The sequence below is a fragment of the Stegostoma tigrinum genome, chromosome 7 (genome assembly GCF_030684315.1).
Source record: "Stegostoma tigrinum isolate sSteTig4 chromosome 7, sSteTig4.hap1, whole genome shotgun sequence".
In the NCBI taxonomy this organism is placed as follows: domain Eukaryota; kingdom Metazoa; phylum Chordata; class Chondrichthyes; order Orectolobiformes; family Stegostomatidae; genus Stegostoma; species Stegostoma tigrinum.
Window position 1 is genome coordinate 62,917,824 of NC_081360.1, and position 23,613 is coordinate 62,941,436.

The 23,613-nt window shown below is 42.0% G+C and overlaps 1 protein-coding gene across 4 annotated transcripts in view; it reads right to left on the reverse strand.

Annotated features, from left to right (window-relative positions):
- The window catches only part of cobll1b (cordon-bleu WH2 repeat protein-like 1b), a 169,081-nt gene that overhangs the window by 114,256 nt on the left and 31,212 nt on the right, over positions 1–23,613 (reverse strand). The gene's annotated exons all lie outside the window — the stretch shown is intronic.

Below are 23,613 nucleotides of genomic sequence, written 5' to 3' on the forward strand. Positions count from 1 at the left end.
GCTCTCCAATTAGTATTTCAATTCCTTCTTTCACTCTTGCTCGATAAAATTTTGATCGCAGCGCTAAATTGTAATTCATCATTTATGCACATTAAGATTTTCTATCAAAAGGTAAGCCATGGTCATTTAGATAAAAATGTGTATGATTTTTGTCCTTATATTTGTCCTTTTATCTTTTCTGTTAAATATTAATGGAATGTTTATTTTCAGTTAACAGAAATCCCCTTGTTTGAAAGAGAGAGGAAAAAATAGGTAAGTACTGAAGATGTATTACCTCAATTTTGGCAGATACTTAAGTTTCAGTTCTTGGCATAACTAAATCAATTAATCTATTCTCTCCAGTGTGAGGTCAAGGGAGTTTTTATTTCTGAACTTCATTTTAAGTAATAGAACTTAGGACACCCACTCGAACATGACAGGATTCATTACAAAGCCATTGGCAAAAGGCCATTAGCGGGATTGCAAATGTACCATTCCTGATAAGGGTTGTCAACAGACCCTGAGGCAATCATTGTTGGGGAATTGTGAGGGAGACCCAAGGCAAGAAGTGCATAAGCATAGTAAAGTCTGCATGCATTCTTTCAGTGGCAAGTTTCAGCTATTTGAACTCCTAACCCATTCTTATCACATTAGAATTAGCCATAATTTGAGATAAAATTAGTTATCATTTACTAATGCATAGTGTTACAAGTTCAGGTTTAGCAAATGCCTCCTCAGGGTACATTGGCATCAACTGTTCCCTTCGGACGTCTTTGGATGTGAAATTGGTCACCAAACTCTCTGGCTGTTCAACACACCACAGTTGCAACACACATCCAGCAGCACACACTGGCACTCTAATGCCTATCTCTCACTAGCCCATGTGCCTCCAACAATTCAGTAATATTACACACATTACCCAAGCATGGTGCTACAAAATCACCAGTCTGCCTCACTCTGGTTTGCAGGACAAGATGGTGTACTTGAAAGAGGGCAGAGCACAACGAGTGAGAGAGTGAGTATCTTTTGTGCAGAAATCTGTAAAACATGAGCTAAATCAAATCAGAGGTCTGTTCAAACTAGAAGAATGAAGCTGAGAATGATATATCATTTCCTGAACAGGCACACATAATAAGCCCCACACAGCTTGACAAAACACTCTCCTCCTGCGCCAGCATTTCCATTTCACAATCTAAAACTGAGTTGTTAGCTGCTGTGCCACTCTATCAGTCATTTGCACGCCCTAAGTGTTACACAAATATTTCTCTGACATTTTGCCAGCTTTTCCTTCGATACATTAAGGTTTTTGAAAAAGATCTTTTTCACAGAAAATATTTTCAGCTTTAAGGAAGGCTGAAGTATGTAATGTTACTTTAAGTGAAGGGCAGCTGATTTGTAAAATTTTTTGTCCCATGTTTGGATGAGATTCCATCACAATCATGAGCCAGAAACTCAACTGATCATTTAGTCAGAACTCACATGAGTATTTTTGAGAGATCGTACAGGTTAAAAATTAACAAGAGCTAGGCTGACTGCCATGGCACTATTACAATAGTATTTTGACAACGAGCAATGAATCATTGGCAGATAAGTCACTTTAAGATTGTGTGTGCTATTATTATGGACACACATAGAAGAATCCAATAACGTGGGCAATAATCTGCTCTTTGACATGAAATAGGATCAGACAACACATCACAACTAGGCTGCAATATTAAAACTAACAATGGATGATGATAAAGGACTTTTTTTAAAAAAATCTGGAGATCAGACAACATCTAAATGGAATTATACCCAAGTATTTGTCATTGACTGAAAAACTTCAAGGCAAATGTCCAGGAGCAAATGATACTATTATTACATCAAACAGAAAACACAGCTATTTTCCAAGTTATCTGTAAAAGTTATCACTATGCAATACATTTGCTGTAATTACTTAATACATGATTCATGGATACAGCCGGCACCCGAGCTCTGTTTAAATCCAAGAGGTGTGGTTTCTGCAAATTTATACTAGTTTTCTCAATGCAATCTGGGTGAAACCAGTAGACGTAACAAAAGATCATAGAAATTTAAATATGAGGTAATTTAGGTGCACAACCAGTTTCTGTAACTAACACCAATTTAAAAATCATTTTACATAAATTTAACCCCCATAGAAAATGCACCATATCCCTGATTAAAATAATGAGGAAGCTGGGTTTACACTGGTTTATTTGGTTCAAGCAAGGCAGGGTTTGGGGTCCATGAAACAAGATCTCAAATTGCAAGCTGGCAAAAGATACCATTAAGCGTCTACCAAATATTAATTGCTGCAAAACCACTTTAAAATCAAGCTTTTTTTTAAATAATGAGCGTGGATTAACAGTCTTCAGGGCATGATTCCTGCCCCAAAAACATCAGTGAGAAGGTAGGTTGTTGAAAATTTCTAATGACTAAAGACCTATACCGACTATCACTTTCCTGCAAACCACATCCATCTCCCTGACCCAGATACAATTTAATTTCAATCAGAAATCAGTTGATTCATGTAGAAGACCAGATACACTTACAAAGTTGAAACACACATACCAACAGATTCAAAAACAGCTTTTTCCCTGCTGTAATTAGACTTCTGAATGGACCTCTCGGATTTCAAATCCAACGTTAATCTTGCTTTTTGTGTACCTTCTTTTCAGCCCTAACTTTGTATTCCTTGCTTTGTTCAATCACCCTATGAGCTTTGTATCTTTGTATGTTATGGCCTGTCTGCATTGCATGCAAAACAAAAGTTTTCACTGTACTTGTGCACATGTGACAATAATAAATCAAATCAAAAAGGACTTATATTTGGGGGATAAACTAGTTTCCAACTATTTTAGTAAAACTGTACCAGATTCAACTCCAACAAAAATCATACATTTACTGCGAAGGAGAAAAGTATTGTTACACTGACCAAGTGAAGATTCAGAAACATTTCAGAGGAAACTAAACTGTAAAGTAACAAGAGCAATTTGCACCCAAAGTGGAAACTCTGCCCTATATCCATCATGAAAACCAGCCTTCCATCCACTGACTCAGTCCACACTTCCCATTGTCTCTGGAAAGCTGTCATCATTATCCAAGATCCCTCCCATCCTGGTTACACGCTCTTCCATCAGGGAGAAGATACAATGGTTTGAAAACACATACCAACAGATTTAAGAACTACTTCTTCCCTGCTGTTATCAAAATTATGGACAGATCTTTCATATATTAGAGTTGATCTTTCTCTGCACCTGTAACAATATATTCTGCATTCTGTTCTATTACATGATGTGCTTACATAAGGTATGATTTGTCTGGTTAGCATGCAATACAACATTGTTCACTGTATCTCGGTACATATGTTAATAATAAATCAATTCACTTCAAATCAAATTACTAACATTCAGCACTAAAGGCAACATATGTCTTGTTCAAATGATTTTAAACTATATTCCAGATCATTATTCCCATTTTTGATATCTTTCAATAGTATTCTGACAAGTTGCATTGGAAATTGATGGAGTAGATTTAATAAAGTGGTATAATACATGAAGCAGATCATTTGTCCCAACATAACAAAGTGTGTAGCTGGATGAATACAGCAGGCCAAGCAGCATCTCAGGAGCACAAAAGCTGACGTTTCGGGCCTAGGCCCTTCAGAGATCTCTGATCACATTTATCCCAACATGTTCATGACAATAATCATGTTCTGTCAGTCTCTTTGTGCCCTTCATCTAAACCCATCAGTGTCTCCTTGTGCCTTCAGTATTAATTTATCTTCCATTTCTTAAAAGACATCTCGATGCAAAGTGGCTGAAAACTAGTTTATCTCTATTTACTATAAAAATGTTTCTTTAAATGTTGAATCTTAATAATACTTTCCAGCAGCTATCAGAACATTTCAACAGCACAGTTGACTAACACTATTATGAGATGAATCCTGTGACGATACTTACAGAAGTACACACAGTTCCCCAAGGTTTACACACGACAGACTGCTGTCATTAGCCAGACCAAATGTTACACGTCAGAGCAAATTACCTCTCTCTTCGAAACAACAGCCAATCAGCTCAGATAGTTATTTCTGATTGTGAATAACTTTCCCGTTTACGTATATATCCAGGCATGCATTCGAAAAGTATCAACAATGATAGTTTAAAATGTTACAAGTGCATAAACAAGATCTGATTTTGAATGCATTTATAAAATACATAACTCTCATTCATTACATGAAACCTATTTCTCATGCCCTACTTTTACTGCATGTTTAACATCGACAGTATCTCTGCAAGTGAACATACAAAAACTTGATGTTTTTTGGCAAGTCCTGCTGAAATAGATAGCTCTACACAATTACCTTCAGAGAACAATTCTGTCGATTTGACTTTCTACTTTGCTGTTATGGAAACAGGCTTATTAATTTTGGTACTAACAGAGGTCACTCAGTGGAACTCAAAGCAGAACAAAATGGAAAAACACATTATGAAAATGATATGCGTGGCTTTGTACTTCTTTGAAAGAGCGGAATACCCCAAAGGAAGCACTTACACTTGACAGCTTTTCTCAGAAACAGAGATAAGAAGTTATAGAAACGTTGGGTTACTGCACTTGAAAAGATGCCATATAAAACTTATTGTGGAAGAGAAAAGCTCAAATTGGCATGGATAGAAGATTGTGATCAGAGATAATGGGAACTGCAGATGATGGACAATCCAAGATAACAAAGTGTGGGACTGGATGAACACAGCAGGCCAAGCAGCATCTTAGGGGCACAAAAGCTGACGTTTCGGGCCTTGACCCTTCTTCATGAAGGGTCAAGGCCCGAAACGTCAGCTTTTGTGCTCCTAAGATGCTGCTTGGCCTGCTGTGTTCATCCAGCCCCACACTTTGTTATCTTGGATAGAAGATTTGTTGGTCGGCTAACTGAAAACTAGCACACTGCCACTTGGGTTATTTTGTTGTTGGCACAAGGAACACAGTTGGAGCCTCAACTTTTTACAATTCAAATGACTTGAACATTCTGAAGATATGGTTTCCAAACTTAACAAGGATACGTAAGAAACTAAACTATGAAGAGGACATAAGGAAGCTACCAAGGAATATAGAAAGATTAAGTGAGCGGGTAAAGAGCTGACAAATGAAGTATAATGTGGGGAAAATGTGAAATTGTCCAATTTGGCAGAAGGATAAAAAAAATTTCTAAACAGTGAGAGATTGCAGAACACCGAGATGTAGAGATCTGGGTGACCCCGTGGTTAGGTTATTGTGCAGTTACAGAAGATAATTAGGGAAGCATGGAATGCCATTGTTTATTGCAAGGGGAATGGAATACAAAAGTAGCAAGGGTTTGCTTCAGTTATATAGGGCACTGGGGGAACCATATTTAGACTTTGTACAATATTGCTTTCTTTATTGAAAAGAAAAATGTAAATTGTTGAAAGTAGTTCAGGCTTACTAGATTAACATGAGTCAATACAGCTTTAGAGGAGCAGGAGAGTTAACATTTTCAAGCAACATCCAAATGCAGAATATCATTAAGCCCCAAACGTCAAATTCCTTGCACCGCTGATGCTGCCTGACCTACTGTGTTCCTCCAGCATTCTCCTGTATTGACTCTGACTCCAGCACGTGCACTTCTTGCTATCTCCTAGAATACAGAACGGGTGGGTTGTCATCTGAGGGAAGTTTGGACAGGCTAAGCCAGTATCCCCTGGAGTTACGAATAGTAAGAAGTGACTTGATTCAAACATAAAAGATTCTGACAGGTCTTGAAGGGCGCACGTGAAAGGAGATTTTCCCTTGGTGGGGAATCCAAAACTGGAGGGTCACTGTTTAAAATTAAGGGCCATCTATTTAGGATACAAATCAGGACAAATGTTTTCTCACAGTCAGTCAGGAGTCTTGAACGTTCTCTTCCTTAAAAGGCAGCAGTAGCTGGATACTTGATAAACAAGGGAATGAAAGGTTTATCAAGGTTGGATGGGTTGTGATAACCAGACGAGCCATGATCCTCCTGAATTTGGAGTAAGCTCAAGAAGCCAACTGATCTACTGCTGCACTTAGTTTATGTTTCTCAGACAGAAACAAAAAAATCGCCATGCTTTTAGTCTGTTGCAGGAAGTCTCAGAAAGCAATCATAGTAAACTTTCAAGTCAGAAATACCCTTTACAACACTCTGAAGTATCAGTTACCCAATTAAAAATTTCATCCTTGTTCCTGCTAGATACAGGCATTAAAATGCAAACATAAACTTCAACACTGGCTGTCATTGCAACAATTTGTACAATTTGTTTTTATGCATTAAGGAGGTAGTGCACATTGTTCCTCACGTTTCCAAATTTATTCAACACCGAGTTTTTTTCTGGGTTTTTTTCCACTTTCTGGCTGGTTGTATTTTTTTTTCCCCCGGATTAAATATTGCTCCTGCAACTTAGCAGTTATTATCTTCAAAAAAACAATGTTAGAACATGGAACATAGAACAGTACAGCACAGAACAGGCCCTTCAGCCCACAATGTTGTGCCGACCATTGATCCTCATGTATGCACCCTCAAATTTCTGTGACCATATGCATGTCCAGCAGTCTCTTAAATGACCCCAATGACCTTGCTTCCAGCAACGCATTCCATGCTCTCACAACTCTCTGTGTAAAGAACCCGCCCCTGACATCCCCTCTATACTTTCCACCAACCAGCTTAAAACTATGACCCCTCGTGTTAGCCATTTCTGCCCTGGGAAAGAGTCTCTGGCTATCAACTCTATCTATGCCTCTCATTATCTTGTATACCTCAATTAGGTCCGCTCTCCTCCTCCTTTTCTCCAATGAAAAGAGGCCGAGCTCAGTCAACCTCTCTTCATAAGATAAACCCTCCAGTCTAGGCAGCATCCTGCTAAACCTCCTCTGAACCCTCTCCAAAGCATCCACATCTTTCCTATAATAGGGCGAACAGAACTGGATGCAGTATTCCAAGTGCGGTCTAACCAAAGTTTTATAGAGCTGCAACAAGATCTCACGACTCTTAAACTCAATCCCCCGTTAATGAAAGCCAAAACACCATATGCTTTCTTAACAAACCTGTCCACTTGGGTGGCCATTTTAAGGGATCTATGTATCTGCACACCAAGATCCCTCTGTTCCTCCACACGGCCAAGAATCCTATCCTTAATCCTGTACTCAGCTTTCAAATTCGATCCTTCCAAAATGCATCACCTCGCATTTATCCAGGTTGAACTCCATCTGCCACCTCTCAGTCCATCTCTGCATCCTGTCAATGTCCCACTGCAGCCTACAACAGCCCTCTATACTGTCGACACCTCCGACCTTTGTGTCGTCTGCAAACTTGGTGACCCATCTTTCAATCCCCTCATCCAAGTCATTCATAAAAATTACAAACAGTAGAGTCCCAAGGACAGAGCCCTGTGGAACCCCACTCACCACTGACTTCCAGGCAGAATATTTTCCTTCTACTACCACTCGCTGTCTTCTGTTGGCCAGCCAATTCTGTATCCAAGCAGCTACGTTCCCCTGTATCCAATTCCTCCTGACATTCTGAATGAGCCTACCATGGGGAACCTTATCAAATGCCTTGCTGAAGTCCATATACACCACATCCACAGCTCGACCCTCATCAACTTTTCTAGTCACATCGTCAAAAAGCTCGATAAGATTTGTGAGGCATGACCTGCCCCTCACAAAGCCGTGTTGACTGCATTTAAACAAGCCATGCTCTTCCAGATGGTCATAAATCCTATCTCTCAGAATCCTTTCCAACACCTTGCAGACGACAGACGTTAGACTTACTGGTCTGTAATTGCCGGGGATTTCCCTATTTCCTTTCTTGTAGAGAGGAATTACATTTGCCTCTCTCCAGTCCTCAGGTACGACTCCAGTGGAGAGCAAGGATGCAAAGATCCTCGCAAGTGGCGAAGCAATTGCATTTCTCGCTTCCCAAAGCAGCCAAGGACAAATCTGGTCCGGGCCTGGCGACTTGTCAATCTTAATGTTTGACAAAATTTTCAGCACATCAGCTTCCTCTATCTCTATCCATTCCAGCATGCACACCTGCTCTTCAAAGGTTTCATTCACTACAAAGTTCATTTCTTTCGTAAAGACAGAAGCAAAAAACTCATTTAGGGCTTCCCCTACCTCCTCAGACTCCCTATGCTATCCCTGATCGGCCCTACTCTTTCTTTGACCATTCTCTTATTCCTCACTTAAGTGTAAAATGCCTTTGTGTTTTCCCTAATTCGTTCTGCCAAGCCTTTCTCGTGCCCCCTCCTGGCTCTCCTCAGACCATTTTTGAGCTCCTTCCTTGCCTGCGTGTAATCCTCTCTGGCTGAACTTGACCCTAGCTTCCTCCACCTTATGTAAGCTACCTTCTTCCTTTTCACAAGAAGCTCCACCGCTCTCGTCATCCAAGGTTCCTTTATCTTACCCCTTCTTTCCTGTCTCAGAGGGACATATTTACTCATCACTCGCAACAACTGTTCCTTAAACAGTCTCCACATGTCTATAGTGCCCTTACCATGGAACAATTGCTCCCAGTCCATGCTTCCTAACTCATGTCTAATCGCGTCATAATTTCCTCTTCCTCAATTAAATATCCTCCCATTTTGCCTAATCCTCTCCTTCTCCATAGCTACGTAGAATGTGAGGCAGTTATGGTCACTATCACTAAAATGCTCTCCCACCACAAGATCTGATACCTACCCCGGCTTGTTTCCGAGCACCAAGTCTAGAATGGCCTCACCCCTCGTCGGCCTGTCAACGTACTGCGTTAGGAAACTCTCCTGAACACACCTTACAAAAACAGCTCCATTCAAATCTTCTGCTCGAAGGAGGTTCCAATCAATATTAGGAAAGTCAAAGTCACCCATTACAACAACCCTACTGCGTCCACACTTTTCCAAAATCTGTCGACCTATGCTTTCTTCAATCTCCCTGCTGCTATTGGGGGGCCTGTAGTAAACCCCTAACGAGGTGACTGCTCCCTTTCTCTTCCTAATTTCCACCCATACTGACTCAGTAGGCAGATCTTCCTCGACAATGGAAGCTTCTGTAGCTGTGATACCCTCTCTGATTAGGAGTGCTACACCCCCTCCTCGTTTTCCCCCCTCCCTATTCTTATTAAATGTTCTAAACCCTGGAACATCCAGCAACCATTCCTGCCCATGAGAAACTCATGTCTCTGTTATGGCCACAACATCATAGCACCAGGTACTGATCCATGCTCTAAGTTCATCACTTTTATTCCTGATACTCCTTGCGATAAAGCAAACACACTTTAACTGATCCCTTGGTTCCTTCCCACTAGCTGGTCTACTTCTTGCTACTGCCTCACCTGCATCAACTCTCACCTCTGGTATACGGCTCAGGTTCCCACCCCCCTGCCATACTAGTTTAAACCCTCTCGAACTACTCGAGCAAACCTTCCACCCAGGACATTGGTCCCCTTCCAGTTCAGATGCAAACCGTCCTTCTTGTACAGGTCCCACCTTCCCCAGAAGGCATCCCAATTATCTACATATCTGAAGCCCTCCCTCCTACAACAGCTGCGCAGCCACGTGTTCAGCTGCGCCCGCTCCCTGTTCCTCGCCTCGCTATCTCGTAGCACTGGTAGTAAACCAGAGAACACTACTCTGTTCGTCCTGCTCTGCAGCTTCCATCCTAACTCCCTGAAATCACTTTTTATATCCTCAGTCCTATTTCTGGCTATATCATTTGTGCCAATATGTAACACGATTTCTGGCTGTTCGCCCTCCCCTTTTAGAACCTTATACACCCGATCGGAGACGTCCCGGACCCTGGCACCAGGGAGGCAACATACCTTCCGGGAATCCCGATCCTGACCACAAAATCTCCTGTCAATTCCCCTAATTATCGAGTCCCCTACCACGAGTACTTTTCTATTCTGCCCCCTTCCCTTCTTTGCCACAGTGTCAGGCTCAGTGCCATTTTGCTATTTGCTTTTGTATCATTCAGCATGTAGGGATCAGGGGTGGAATTTTCTCATGTGGTTCTAGATGCCACCGTAACATTCAAATTGGCCACAGAACTGCACAGCAAACGGGAAGCAGTCACTCATCTTTGGAGTGTTACATTGGAATAGTGGTTAGAACCACTGCCTCACCATGCCGGGGACCTGGGTTGACAGCTTGGTGACTGTGGGTTTCTGCTGGGTACTCCAGTTTCATCCCCCAGTCCAAACATGTGCCGGTTAGATGGATTGGCCATGCTACGTTGCTCCATACTGTCCAGGGATTAGTACTTTAGGTGGATTAGCCAACGTAATTGTGGGAATACGAAATAGGGTGGAGTGAGTAGGTCTGGGTGAAATGCCCTTCGGATTGTCGGTGCAGACTTGATGGTCTGAATGGCCTCTTTCTGTACTGTAAGGATTCCGTGAACCTACCTGTAATGCCTCCTTAAATGGCTAATTAGTGACCAAAGAACAAGGTTGTCATCTGTTAAGGTTAGCGGGCAGGCTCTCCAGCTTGAAAATGAGCAACAGGCTACAATGAAGGCCAGGGGGTTCCAAAATGGAGCCGGTCTCTCTCCAACTATTTGAAGGTCTTTGCAACAGGTCCCCATTATTAGAAAAAGATGGGGAAGCTCTTCTTCTACAGACAGCCTATGGCTGCTGTTGAATCCAGGGAGACAAGGGTGGCCTCGAAATCTGCTGGCAGAAGAACCCCCAGTATGCCACTGCAACACTGCACGTATCCAATTAAGCTGTTCGCCTCCACCTCTGCGTCCTGGAGGCTGACAGGAAAATCCCAGTCATCGCTCATCAATAGGCCTTTAATTATTTGGAGTAGGCCACTGCACTCTCCATCACCCCTGTCATCAACCCCTGACCTTTGCAAACATGATCCAGGGGTTGGAAGGAGCCAAGGAACTGCCACATTAGGTAGCAACGCTATTTTTAGCATTTGTCCATCTCAACATCTGGCCCTATTAAGGGCTAAGGTATCCTATCAATGTGCATAGGACTGCAAATTATTGTTGTCATTCCTGAAGAACGAAGAATTTGAGGCAAATGGACTTAACTTAACATTTCAACATGATCTCAGTTGGTGTGAGAAAATAGCAACAAAGAACACAGAAAAGGAATTATTTCTTTTGCACTTTCAGGAAAATGTATTTTAGTTCAATGGCAAACTGAAAAAACAAAGCTGAGAAACTGATTACCTCTTAAAATTGCACGTCCCAATAGAAAAATGTCAAGTGCATTAAAATTATTTGATGACCAAGGGTACATAGTATATTTGTGAGCTGCCCTCCATGTTGAGAAAGTGTAAATAAAATGAGGCCAATAACTGCTCAGAATTCACATGTTGAGTCTTTGATTGCAATACACAAAAATACCTCCCTCCCTGAATTAAGTAAGATTGATCTCTGCCATTTCTATAGCAACAGCCTAGTTTCGGATTCGTGATAAACCTCTGACTGCAGTAACACTACTTTATCAGCACACCACCTGGAGGAGCAGGAATGTGCTTGTTGCTAGAGTAGCAGCTGCACTACCATCATGCCCACATCTACATCAATGGAACTGATGTTGACAGTGGAAAACATCAGGTTCCTTGGAGTTACAAGTAACAATCTGAATTCCCATGTAGATGTGACAGTCAAGGCGGAACAACGCCACTTCTTCTTCCTCGGGCAGCTCAGGAAATTTGCCATGTCCATAAGGACCCTCACCAACTGCTACTGATGCGCTATCAAAAGCATTCTATCGAGGTGCACAATGGCCTGGAATAGCAACTACTCTGCCCAGGACCGGAAGAAACTACAGAAGATGGTGCACACAGCCCAGACCATCACAGAAGCCAACCCTCCATTCACAGACTCCATTTACATGGCTTGCTGCAATGGAAAGGCTGCCAACAAAGACCCATCGACACCAGGAATGATCTCCTACGACCTCTTCCATTGGGCAGAAGATACAGAAGCCTGAATACACCCATGAGCAGGTTCAGGAACAGCTTCTTCCCAGCCATTATTCGACTGATGAACGGACTCCCTAGCTGCTCTTGTTAATGATCTGACCTAGCTACGGCCTATGCAATGTAACCAGAATGCCTCTGTCTAAATAATTTTACAACCTCTGATCTTGCTTGTTATGATCTGCCTGTACTGCTCATAAACAAAGCTCTTCACTATACTTCGGTACATGTGCCAATAAATCAAGCAGTAACATACAAGCAGCCATTTAGCAAGATGAATTAAGGCTTTGAATGAAGAAACATTTTGTGGCTAAGAATGGTCTTGTAGAACTCGTTAAGCAGACCCCTAGCTAAGCAGTTCTTACAATGAACTATGAGAGGGGAATGGATGAACCTGCAAACACAATTGAGTTGGGCAGACAGAACTGTAGAGGAAAACTGCTGACTGGACAATCAGGATTCCTCACCACACCCAATAAAGAGCCTGAATACTCATATGGGTCTGGCTGCTAAGAAAGAAACTTGCAGGACACCAGGCACACTTGCGGGTACTGGGAAATTTTTCAGAAAACTTGCTGATGATAGGTCAAGTGGAGCAAATAACCTTCCAGATACGTAGTTTCCAGGGGACCTATCAGTCTTTAGCCCCATTAGTTTCCCTAGCACGTTTTGACAAGTGATATTTACTGTATTTCTTTCCTCTCCTCCTTCCGACCCTTGAACATTCAGTAGTTTTAGACAATCCGAAACTGTAAAGACTATTTCAAAATATTCATTCGACTCCTCTGCTATTTCCTGTTTCTCCATTATTTCCCTAGCTTCATCCTCGAAGGGGCCTGTTTTCACTTGGTTTTTCACTTCCTTTTTAAAGAAATCCTTGCTGTCCATCTTGCTATTACTTGCAAGTTTAAACTGAAAGTTTATTTTTCCTTCAATTATATTCGTCATTCTTAAAACAAAAATTCCAAAGGCTTATTACTAATTTTTGCCACATTGAGTGTTTGTTTTCTTTCAATCTGAGGTTTATTATAAACAAAATCAACCTGTTTACAAATGTTATGGTAAAACTCTGACAGAGGAAGAACTTAAATCCAGGCCTCCTAGCAGAGAGTTTTGGATATTACCACTGCACTACAAGAGCTGGTGCTATCCTTAACTTTCCTGGTTAACCATGTTTGGCTTATCCCTTTCGTGGAATCCTTCCTCCTGACTGGACATGAACACAGGAAACCGAGAACACCAACAAAGTCTTTGAACAATTCTAGACTAACAGGTTCACTTTCAAGCAGTGCAAACAAGTTTCCTGTATTCTTACAATGCACATTGCTCTGCACAGGCCAAGCAGCTTTATCTATTTCTGCTGTTCAGGAATCTAATATCCATGAACTATCATTAATGCTGTACTTGTCATGTCCTTAACACAAACCGTAGAACATTACCAATTACATATCCAGTGATGTTTCAGGTGATATGCAGGCAAGGACAACATAAGTTGATATCAAGATACCAGAAACTATAAAATGAATGGAGGCCCATAATATATTTTCTTGTTGTATTCCAAGAAGTGTTCAAGTCAACAGCTATTCACATATTAGCATTGTTTGAATTTATACTCTTGAGAATAAATGCTTATCAGCCAAATTTACATGTTCTCTGATTCTGCTACTATAATAAGCAACCAAATTTTGCAATGTAAATTTTGGGAGTTGTTTATCAAGACATCACCTTCCTGAAAGCCAAATTTAAACAGAGAAGTTCATTATTAATTCACTGGTATTTCATGGTAGCATCGAATGTTAGTAAGACTGTTCAGGTCTAACACATTTGTGATTAATGAAACAAGAATTTGCTGCATCTATTGGAAAACACAATAGTGCAGATGCAGGAAAGCAAAAAAAAACCAAAACACTGGAAAGGCTCATCAGATCAAGCAACAAGGAACACAGTCCAAGCTTAACATGGACAAAACTTGTGCTGAAAGGTCATCAACCAGAAGTGTTGACTTTGTTATCTCTCTCCATATCCTGCCAACCCTACTGTGTTCCCAGCAATTTCTGGTTTTGCTTGCCCATGCATGTGCAATTACTACTCCTTGTTATTCTGATACAATATTTCAAAGTTGCAACTGATCACTCAGCCCTTTAACTTGCGATTGGCAGGATTAGTGTCACCCCATTACAGGAAGGATGTGGAAGCATTGGAAAAGGTGCAGAGGAGATTCACCAGGATATTGCCTGGTCTGGAGCGAAGGTCTAATGAGGAAAGGTTGATGGACTTGGGTCTGTTCTCATTGGAGAGAAGGCGGCTAAGAGGGGGTTTAATAGTGACATACAAGATGATCAGAGGATTAGATAGGGTGGACAGTGAGAGTCTTTTTCTGAGGATGGTGATGTTGGCTTGTACAAGGGGGCATCGCTACAAATTGAGGGGTGATAGATTTAAGACAGATGTCAGAGGCAAGTTCTTTACTCAGAGTGGTAAGGGTGTGGAATGCTCTGCCTGCCAATGTAGTTAACTCAGCCACATTAGGGGCATTTAAGAAGTCCTCGGATAACCATATGGATGATGATGAGATAGTGTAGGGGGATGGGCTTAGTTTGGTTCACAGGTCGGCGCAACATCAAGGGCCAAAGGGCCTGTTCTGCGCTGTATTGTTCTATGTTCTATGTATATGCAAAAGAAACATTACTTTGTTGGAAAAATAAGCTAATCAGGACAATAATGGCTTAACCCAAGGTTGTCATTTAAATTATTTCATGGAGTGTGGGCTTTACTGGCTAGGGCAGCATTTATTGCCTAGGAGATACTGTTGAGCTGTTGTGTTAATACACTGCAGTCTATATTGTGTAGGTATATTCGCAATGCTGTTAGGAAGGGATTTCCAGGACTTTGAGCCAGCAACAATGAAGGAACGGGTTGCAGTTGAAGCTCAAGCTGGTGTAGGGCCCTATTCTTTTTAGGTCATAGAAGTTGTGGGTTTAGAAGATACTGTCAAATGATCCTTGGTGAGCAATTGCAGAACATCTTATGGATGATGCACATTTCTGCCAATGTGTGTCACTGGTCAAGGGTTCACTGTTCAGGGTAGTAGATTGGGAACAAAATCATGTTGGTTGATTATTCCAGGATTGTTGAGATCCTTACACAAATGGAGAGCATGTCATCACAGTCCCGACTTCTGACTCAGCCAATGGACAGGCTTTGAAGAGTCAGGAAATAAGTTACTCACTGCAGAATTCCCAGCCTCTGACTTACTCTTGTAGCCACAATATTTATGTGGCTAGTGCAGTGCAGATTCTGGTTAACGTTAACTGCCAGGAAGTTGAGACAGGAAATTCAGTGGTTATAATACCATTAAGGTGATGAGTAGATTCTTCCAAATTTGAGACGTTCATTGCCTGGTGCTTGTGTGCTGTCGATGTTACTTGCCAGTTATTAAATCAAGCCTGAATGCTGTTCAGCTCTGTACAATCATTGCACATCCTCACTTCTGTCCTTACGATGAAGGCATGTCATTTTTGAAATAGCTGAAGATGGCTGGGCCGAGGGCACCATCCTGAAGAACTCCTGCAGAGATGTCCTGGAACTAAGATGATTGACCTCCAATAACCAAAAACATATTATTCTGTACTAGGTCTGACTCTAGCCAGTGGAGAGTTTTCTGTGATTCCCACTGACTTCAGTTTTGCTCAGGCCTCTCAGTCATAGAACATAGAACAATACAGCGCAGAACAGGCCCTTCAGCCCTCGCTGTTGCGCCGACCTGTGAACTAATCTAAGCCCCTCCCCCTACTCTATCTCATCATTATCCATATGTTTAAGAACTGCTTAGCTAGGGGTCTGCTTAGCGAGTTCTACAAGATCATTCTTCACCACAAAATGTTTCTTCACTCGAAGCCTTAATTCATCTTGCTAAATGGTTGTTTGTATGTTACTGCTTGATTTATTGTCATACAATCATACTCAGTCATGTGCTGCTTTATTGTCATACAGTCATACTCAGTCATGTGCTGCTTGATGTCAAAGGCTACCATTTTCACCTAATCACTGGAGTTCAGCTCTTTCATCCATGTTTGGAACAAGCCTGAAGATTGTTGGGTTATGGACACCACTCTGGCGAACTCCTATTGTGAGGTCCTGTGGCTGATACGGTTGACCTCCAACCACCAAGAATCTGCTTTTGTGCTAGGTACTGTGTGAAAGACATTATTTGGATAAGTATACATCTGATCACCTGCCGCGTACAGTGTGAAAATGGATAGAATTTTCCAGTCAATTGTCACTGACTTCAGTTTTGTCAGAGATCTCGGTTGCCACAATCATTCACATGTTGTCTTGATGTCAAGGGCAGTCACCCTAACATTCCCTTCAGATCTGCTTTTTTATTTGTCTATGGTAGGACCAAGGCTGTAATGAGGACAGGAGTGGAGTGGTTCCGGTGGAAACCAAAGCGAGCAGATTGAAGCAACACTTGCTGAACAACAAAGCAGTTCCAAAAAACATCTTCTGAGGAAGAGTCACTGGACCCAAACCATTAACTCTGTTTTGTTTTTCTTCACAGATGCTGCCAGACCTGCTGGGCTTTTCCAGCAACTTTGTTTTTGTAACATCTTCCATCACTTTCCTGCAGATTGAGAGGCTGCTAATTAGCCAGGCTGTCTCAATCCTGCTTTGTAGAAAGGCTATACCTTGATAATTTTCCATATTATCCAGCAAACATCAATGCTATCGCTGATGTGGAACAGCTTGGCGAGTGATGCTGTTAGTTCTGGTGAACTGGTCTTTAGCACTCCCCCTGGAATATGGTCAGGGCTTTTGCAGTGTCCAGTAGCTTCAGCCATTTCTGAAATTATGTCGAGTGAATCAAAGGGCTGAAGACAGGCTCACTGCTGCTGGGACCTTCTCAGGAGATGCTGATAATAACCATCCATTTGGTGTTTCTGGATGTGGGTAGCAGCAAACACTTCAGTCTTGTCTAATGTCCTAGATTCCAACATCCTTGGTGGGTGGGGGGGGGGGGGGGGATTTTTTTTTGTAGTCTTCTTATCACCTCCATAATGGGGCTGCCTGTGAGGAATATTTTTTTCTGATAATCTATTTCAGGCTTTTACTTCATTAGTTTGTGGAACAGCTCTTCCAAAGTTGGCACAAGCCTCCATAGGTTAGTAAGAACATTGCAGGGATGATAGCGTTAGATTTGTTGTTATCATTTTTGGTGTCTAGGTCAAAGCTAGATGCTCCATTCGGTTTACCCTTACTGACTTTTCTATCTCAACACAGAGTCACACAGTTGGAGATATACAGCACGGAAACAGACTTTTCAGTCCAATGAGATACCCGACGGAAATCTGGTCCCATTTTCCAGCATTTGGCCCGTATCCCTCTAAACCCCTCCTATTCAAATACCCATTCAGATGCCTTTAAATGTGGTAATTTTAGCACAACTACCTCTGCAGCATATTTCATTCACACACCGTTCTCTGCATAAAAGGGACCCAAGGGGTGACTTTTTAAGTTTTTCCCCTCTCACCTTAAAAATTCATGTCCTCTAGTTTTGGACTCCTCCACCCCAGGGAAAGGTCCATGTTGGAAATGAATAGTTTGCTATTCCAACACAGTGTATTTAGGAGTCAAAAACCTGGATAAGAGTCTGGAGTGACATGCAGGCCAGTTTGGGTAATGACAGCACATATGCTTCCTGAAATTACTTGAAGAACCTGTATGACAACTGCCAACATTTACAAAAGCATTAACTTTGATTCCTGAAGTTGAGGGTTTTAAACGGGGGGGGGGGGGGTTCAAGCAAACTGGAACTTGCAACATAGCTGAAGGAACTCACCAACGGCATATATAAGGGTTTTGCCCATAAAAGATATGTCACTAACTCCCTGAACTAACAAAGACTCATTGTGCAGATCACTACCATTTACTGAGAGTTCAATGAAACTTCCACTACCGCTATTCTGATTTGAAACCTTTAGAGATTTTCAGCTCGTGATTTCTAGAAGCATAAGAAACCAGTACAGATATGTCAGCTCACATTAACTTTGTTGGTGACTTCTAGCTGAACATGGTGAATGGATAAATTGAAGGAGTGGAATTATTGAGATCTGCTGGCTATCTTTTGACATTTCAAAACAGTATGAAGACAACTGTACCCGGTGTGGCTTCCTCTACATTGGGGAAACCAAGCGGGGGCTTGGGGACCGCTTTGCAGAAGCAACTGCAGGAAGTGCTACACTTGCCCCCACACCTCCTCCCTCACCCCCATCCCAGGCCCCAAGTTGACTTTCCACATTAAGCAGAGGTTCACCTGCACATCTGCCAATGTGGTATACTGTATCCATTGTACCCGGTGTGGCTTCCTCTACATTGGAGAAAAGAAGCGGAGGCTTGGGGACCGCTTTGCAGAACACCTCCGCTCGATTCGCAATAAACAACTGCACCTCCCAGTCGCAAACCATTTTAACTCCCCCTCCCATTCTTCAGACGACATGTCCATCATGGGCCTCCTGCAGTGCCACAAGGATGCCACCCGAAGGTTGCAGGAACAGCAACTCATATTCCGCTTGGGAACCCTGCAGCCCAATGGCATCAATGTGGACTTCATCAGCTTCAAAATCTCCCCTTCCCCACCGCATCCCAAAGCCAGCACAGTTTGTCCCCTCCCCCCACTGCACCACACAACCAGGCCAGCTCATCCCCTCCCCCCACTGCATCCCAAAACCAGCCCAGCCTGTCTCTGCCTCCCTAACCTGTTCTTCCTCTCACCCATCCCTTCCTCCCACCCCAAGCTGCACCTCCATTTCCTACCTACAAACCTCATCCCACCTCCTTGACCTGTCCGTCTTCCCTGGACTGACCTATCCCCTCCCTACCTCCCCACCTATACTCTCCTCTCCACCTATCTTCTTTTCTCTCCATCTTCGGTCCGCCTCCCCCTCTCTCCCTATTTATTCCAGAACCCTTGCCCCATCCCCCTCTCTGATGAAGGGTCTAGGCCCGAAACGTCAGCTTTTGTGCTCCTGAGATGCTGCTTGGCCTGCTGTGTTCATCCAGCTCCACACTTTGTTATCTCTGAAGAGAACTGAAGTTGATTTTGCTTTGTGCCATCTTTAAAAGAATTGGTTCAACTATTTATTCAAACTAAGTTTGAGCTTTGCCCTTTTTAGAATTTTTTTTTGCTGCTGCAACAATCTACCTTTTTTGTGTTACTAACTTAAAGAGATGGTTACCTAATGCCAACAGTAAGAACAGCAGATTTAGAAGTTAAATAAAAATTGTCCATTTCCACCTGTGTAAGGCCAAATACAGAACTCTCAAAACTGTTGCCAGATGAAGTTCTTTTCTGGAATGTTCCAGTGAATATCACAAGTCTGTGGTTACAACCAGACAGAAAGCACACTGTGCAAGAGTGGGCCAGCAGCAAAATGAGTCACGGGAATGCCAGGAGAGTTGTACAGTCCAAGAAAGGGAAGTCACTTGCAAAATAAAAACACCAGGAGGGAAAACACAGCAATCAGAATGAGCAAAAAAATGTAGAAGATAAACAGAAAACAGTACAGAAAGGAGAAGGCTGTGCAAGGAGGGAAAATAGCATGCAGAGTAAATAGAAAGTAAAATAATTTCCAAAATGAAAGGGAATGTCTATTAGAGAAACAGATATAACTCTTAATGTGAGCAACTGAAAGTCGAGTTGGCTGAAAAAATAAGTCACTGCAAATAAACTCAGTTTTGGTTCTTAAGTACAAAACCTGTCTAATAAATCCAAAAACATGATATATGAAGTATATGAATGATTCAGCTTTATCTGTAATCATAGCTGTCCCTGCTTTATTAAAATGTACTTTTGACATTTAACTTAATAGAAGAGAAATAGCTTTTTAATTCCACAATGCTGGTAATGTTTTATATGAAGGAAGTACTACTGAACATAAATGATTGATTTTTTCCAACTCATGTGGGTCATTCCTACGATATTAGTATGTCCATAAATACTTCAGACCTATTGCTTTTGGAATACCAAATTTACATCTCTGGAATTTGGCCACTCTCACATATGCAGGGACTGTGGAGTCAGTTTCTTTGATATTCTTTTCTGTCTGCAGGTAGATAATGGCAGGTTTACACAAACATCTTGTTTAAAAAAAAGGGATCAGAAGCCACAGAATCTCTCCCTTTCATCTGCAACGTGAAGCACCTAAGTTTCCAAATGTCATTTGATCTCCTATGGGTTTCATAATGATTAAAATAATATTTATGTTGCATTTACTCATCACAATTAGATAACAACTACTTCATATTTCACATTGATCCCTAAAAACCATGTGTTCGTAAAGTCCTGATAACATGATTAGAAGGCGCCTTAAAAGAATAGTAGTCTTGCCATATAAATCAGAACTGTAACAGTTATGGTTCCCTGCACCTGAATACACAATGAATTAAATTAATACATCCCTCTAATGAGAAACATTACAAATTCAATAGTACTGTTGATCACAATGATTTCCTTTTTAAAATTCATCTGCCAACTTGGTCTACTGTATCTGCTGTTCCCAATGTGGCCTCCTCTATGTCGATGAGGCCACATGTTCAGAGACCATTTCGTACAGCACTTGCACTTTGTACACGACAAATGACGTCACCTTTTGGTCGCAAACCATTTTAACTACCCCCCCCACTCCCACTCCCTGGGTCTCCCCCAGTGCCACAAAGACAACGTGCAAACTGGAAGAGCAACAGCTTTCAGCCTCGGGAGCCGACAGCCCAGTGGCCTTAACATGGAATTCACCAGTTTTAAAATCTGTCCATCCCCGGCCTCGTCTCATGTCCAACGCTCCTTCTCGTCCCTGCCTCCTTGACCTCACCCAACCTGTCCATCATCTCTCCCTCCTATCCGCCCCACCCGTCCCACTGACCAATCCCCACCACTCTCAACCCTACCATCCCACCTACCTTCCCCAGCCCCACCCCTCCTCTCTGTTTATGTCCAAGCTCCATTACCCCTCCCCATTTCTGAAAGGTCCCGATGCGAAATGTTGACTTTCCTACTCCTTTGATGCTGCCTGGCTTGCTGTGTCCCTCTAGCTCCACACTGTATTGTCCCATATAAAGATAACTACTGGTTCAACAAATCACTTTATAAAACAGGTTGTGTCATTAGGCTTAACGATAAAGAATTTGTGACTATCACATGACAGTGGGAGCTGGTTAGCTGAATTGGCTAGATGGCTAGTTTGCGATGCCGAATGATAACTACAGCTTAGGTTCAATTCCCACACTGGCAGAGGTTACCACGAAGGATTCCCCTTCTCAACATTCCCCCCTTATCTGACATGTAGTGACCATCAGGTTAAACCACCATCCGTTGTCTCTCCCCAGTGAGAGGACAGCCCTATGGTCTGGTATGTTGCATCTACCTTCCCTTTCCAGAGAGACAGCATCAAGTGAACACGAAATGCCAGGCCAACATCATTACTTTGTGCAACGTCAAGATTTTCATGGACTTGTGCAGTTACTTAAGATGGTAACCCATAAATGAAGCCTTGGGCCAAATTCAAAGGAATAAAGAAGATCTGGAATTCCAGATAGGATGTTAAGCAATATTCACTCATGCCATCTGAAGCAGTCTAAAATTTAGACTAGTAAGACTAAATATACCAGAAGACATTTGTAGGGTTTCACAGGCCACTAAGCTATTAACTGCTGAACAGATCCTAGATGGCTCCAAAAATATTTCTTCTTTAAAACAGGTATAGGTACCTTTCTATTGAACATCATCTTGAAGTACATTAAAGTGTGGGGCTAACTCAACATCTGCCAAGAACAGCTCCAGCTCCCCTCAGGTCCAGCAGAAGAGGCACGATGTAAAAAGGGAGTAGTCAAGAAAGCACAATACCTACAAATGGATTAGCGCATTGTAGCAGTAAAAAGAAACCGGATGACTAAAAACATGCACAGATTCAAAAGATATCAAAACTGCTTTGAAAAGAGATTTATATGCTAATCATTGAAGAAATTTTGCCACAAATTGTCAAGGCATAGGTCATTACGAACGAGCTCCACAAGAGTATCATTGCAAATAGCACAAGATCACCCAGAGTGGAAGCTACTGTGGATGATCAGCTCATCTATGGATGTAGCGATACAGTAAAAGACACCAACATACAGCATGAACAGAACCTAGTGCAAGTGCTAGAAAAAGCTCACCCAATAAACCTGAAGCTGAGCAACTGAAGATGCAACTGAAAATGCCTGAAGTCCAAGAGTATTGGTCATGAACTGAAAGCAAAAGGACTTGGCCCAAATTGTGACAAGGTGAGAGATTTAACAGAGATGTAGCAACCAAGAAATGTGAAAACAAGGCAATAATCAAATTCTTGTACTACTCAACAGACATCTTAGCTAATTTGTTGTCAGACTACAAACATCTACAGAAATTCATTGCCAAGAATGTGCAATGATATTGTAGCACAGAACAAGAAGCAGTCCTTTATTTGCTGGAATCAATGAGTGATCGCAATGTCAGTGCTGAGGCATTATGCTGTCAATAATGTACTTAGATTAAATATGATTCCAACAAGACAGGACTTGGAACAATCTTATGCACCAAGAAAAACACTGCACTTGCATCCAAGGCATTACTGCAAGTTGAAAGATACTGCAAATCAATTAAGAAAGAGTCACTGGTTATTGTGTGATCACAAACCACTTTAAAGCAAGTTCCTCAAACTACTTTTATCCACCTATGACGTAAGTTAAAATACTCAGACAGTGTGAAATCTTCCAGATTCTAGGGAAGCTACAACCAACAGAGTCTGGTAGCCATCAGTAGCAATAATGAATCTGAAAGACAAATGCCTTGGCCAAATTAAGCAAATAACATAACAAACCAAAACACTTGAAGCGCTGCAGGAGGTAGTGATGAAAGGATGATCTGAAAATGTTGTGATTGGAATGAGGTCAGCAGGTGAATCTCTCAGAATGAGTTCCCTGATTGTGGCTGTTAACCTGCCAACTGGAGTCCTGGCTGATAGGTATAAACAGAAGAAGTGTCAGGGTTCTGCTCACTCTAGGAGCCAGCTCTGAGCTAGCTGGGTAAGCATCATGTACTATGCATTTGTAAATAAAGGGTGACTTGGTGAAGGGATGCCAGGCTTCGTAGAGATATTTCAGAAAGCACCATGGATTACAGCTGTTGTGATGAATGTGTGTATTGGGCATAAAAACAATAGGCCAACATAAAATTTGCTCAGAAAAGTAGTCATTATTTTTAAGTGGATGAGAAAAGAGATGAAGAGCATCCATGAATCCAAGCCTGAATGGAGTCTAGTCTGAAGATGGCAGAAGTGATCAACTGGCCAGACATGAGCAATGAAATTAAAGACACCATCAGCCAGTGTGTCCAGGTAAACAAACTAAACAGCCCCTTATGACCACATGGCATCCCAGATAAGCCAAGAATGAAGCTTGAAATGGATCTCTTTGCTCTCACAAGAACAAATTGTCTGGTCAATGTGAACTACTATTCTGACTCCTGGGAGGAGACCAACCTATGTCAATCACGACCAGTCGGACTCTAGAATGCCTGCAAGTACACTTCAGTTTTACAGCATTCTGGTATTGTGGTGAGTGACAATGCTCCTCAATTCACAAGTAAAAATTTGGCCACTTCAGAAAG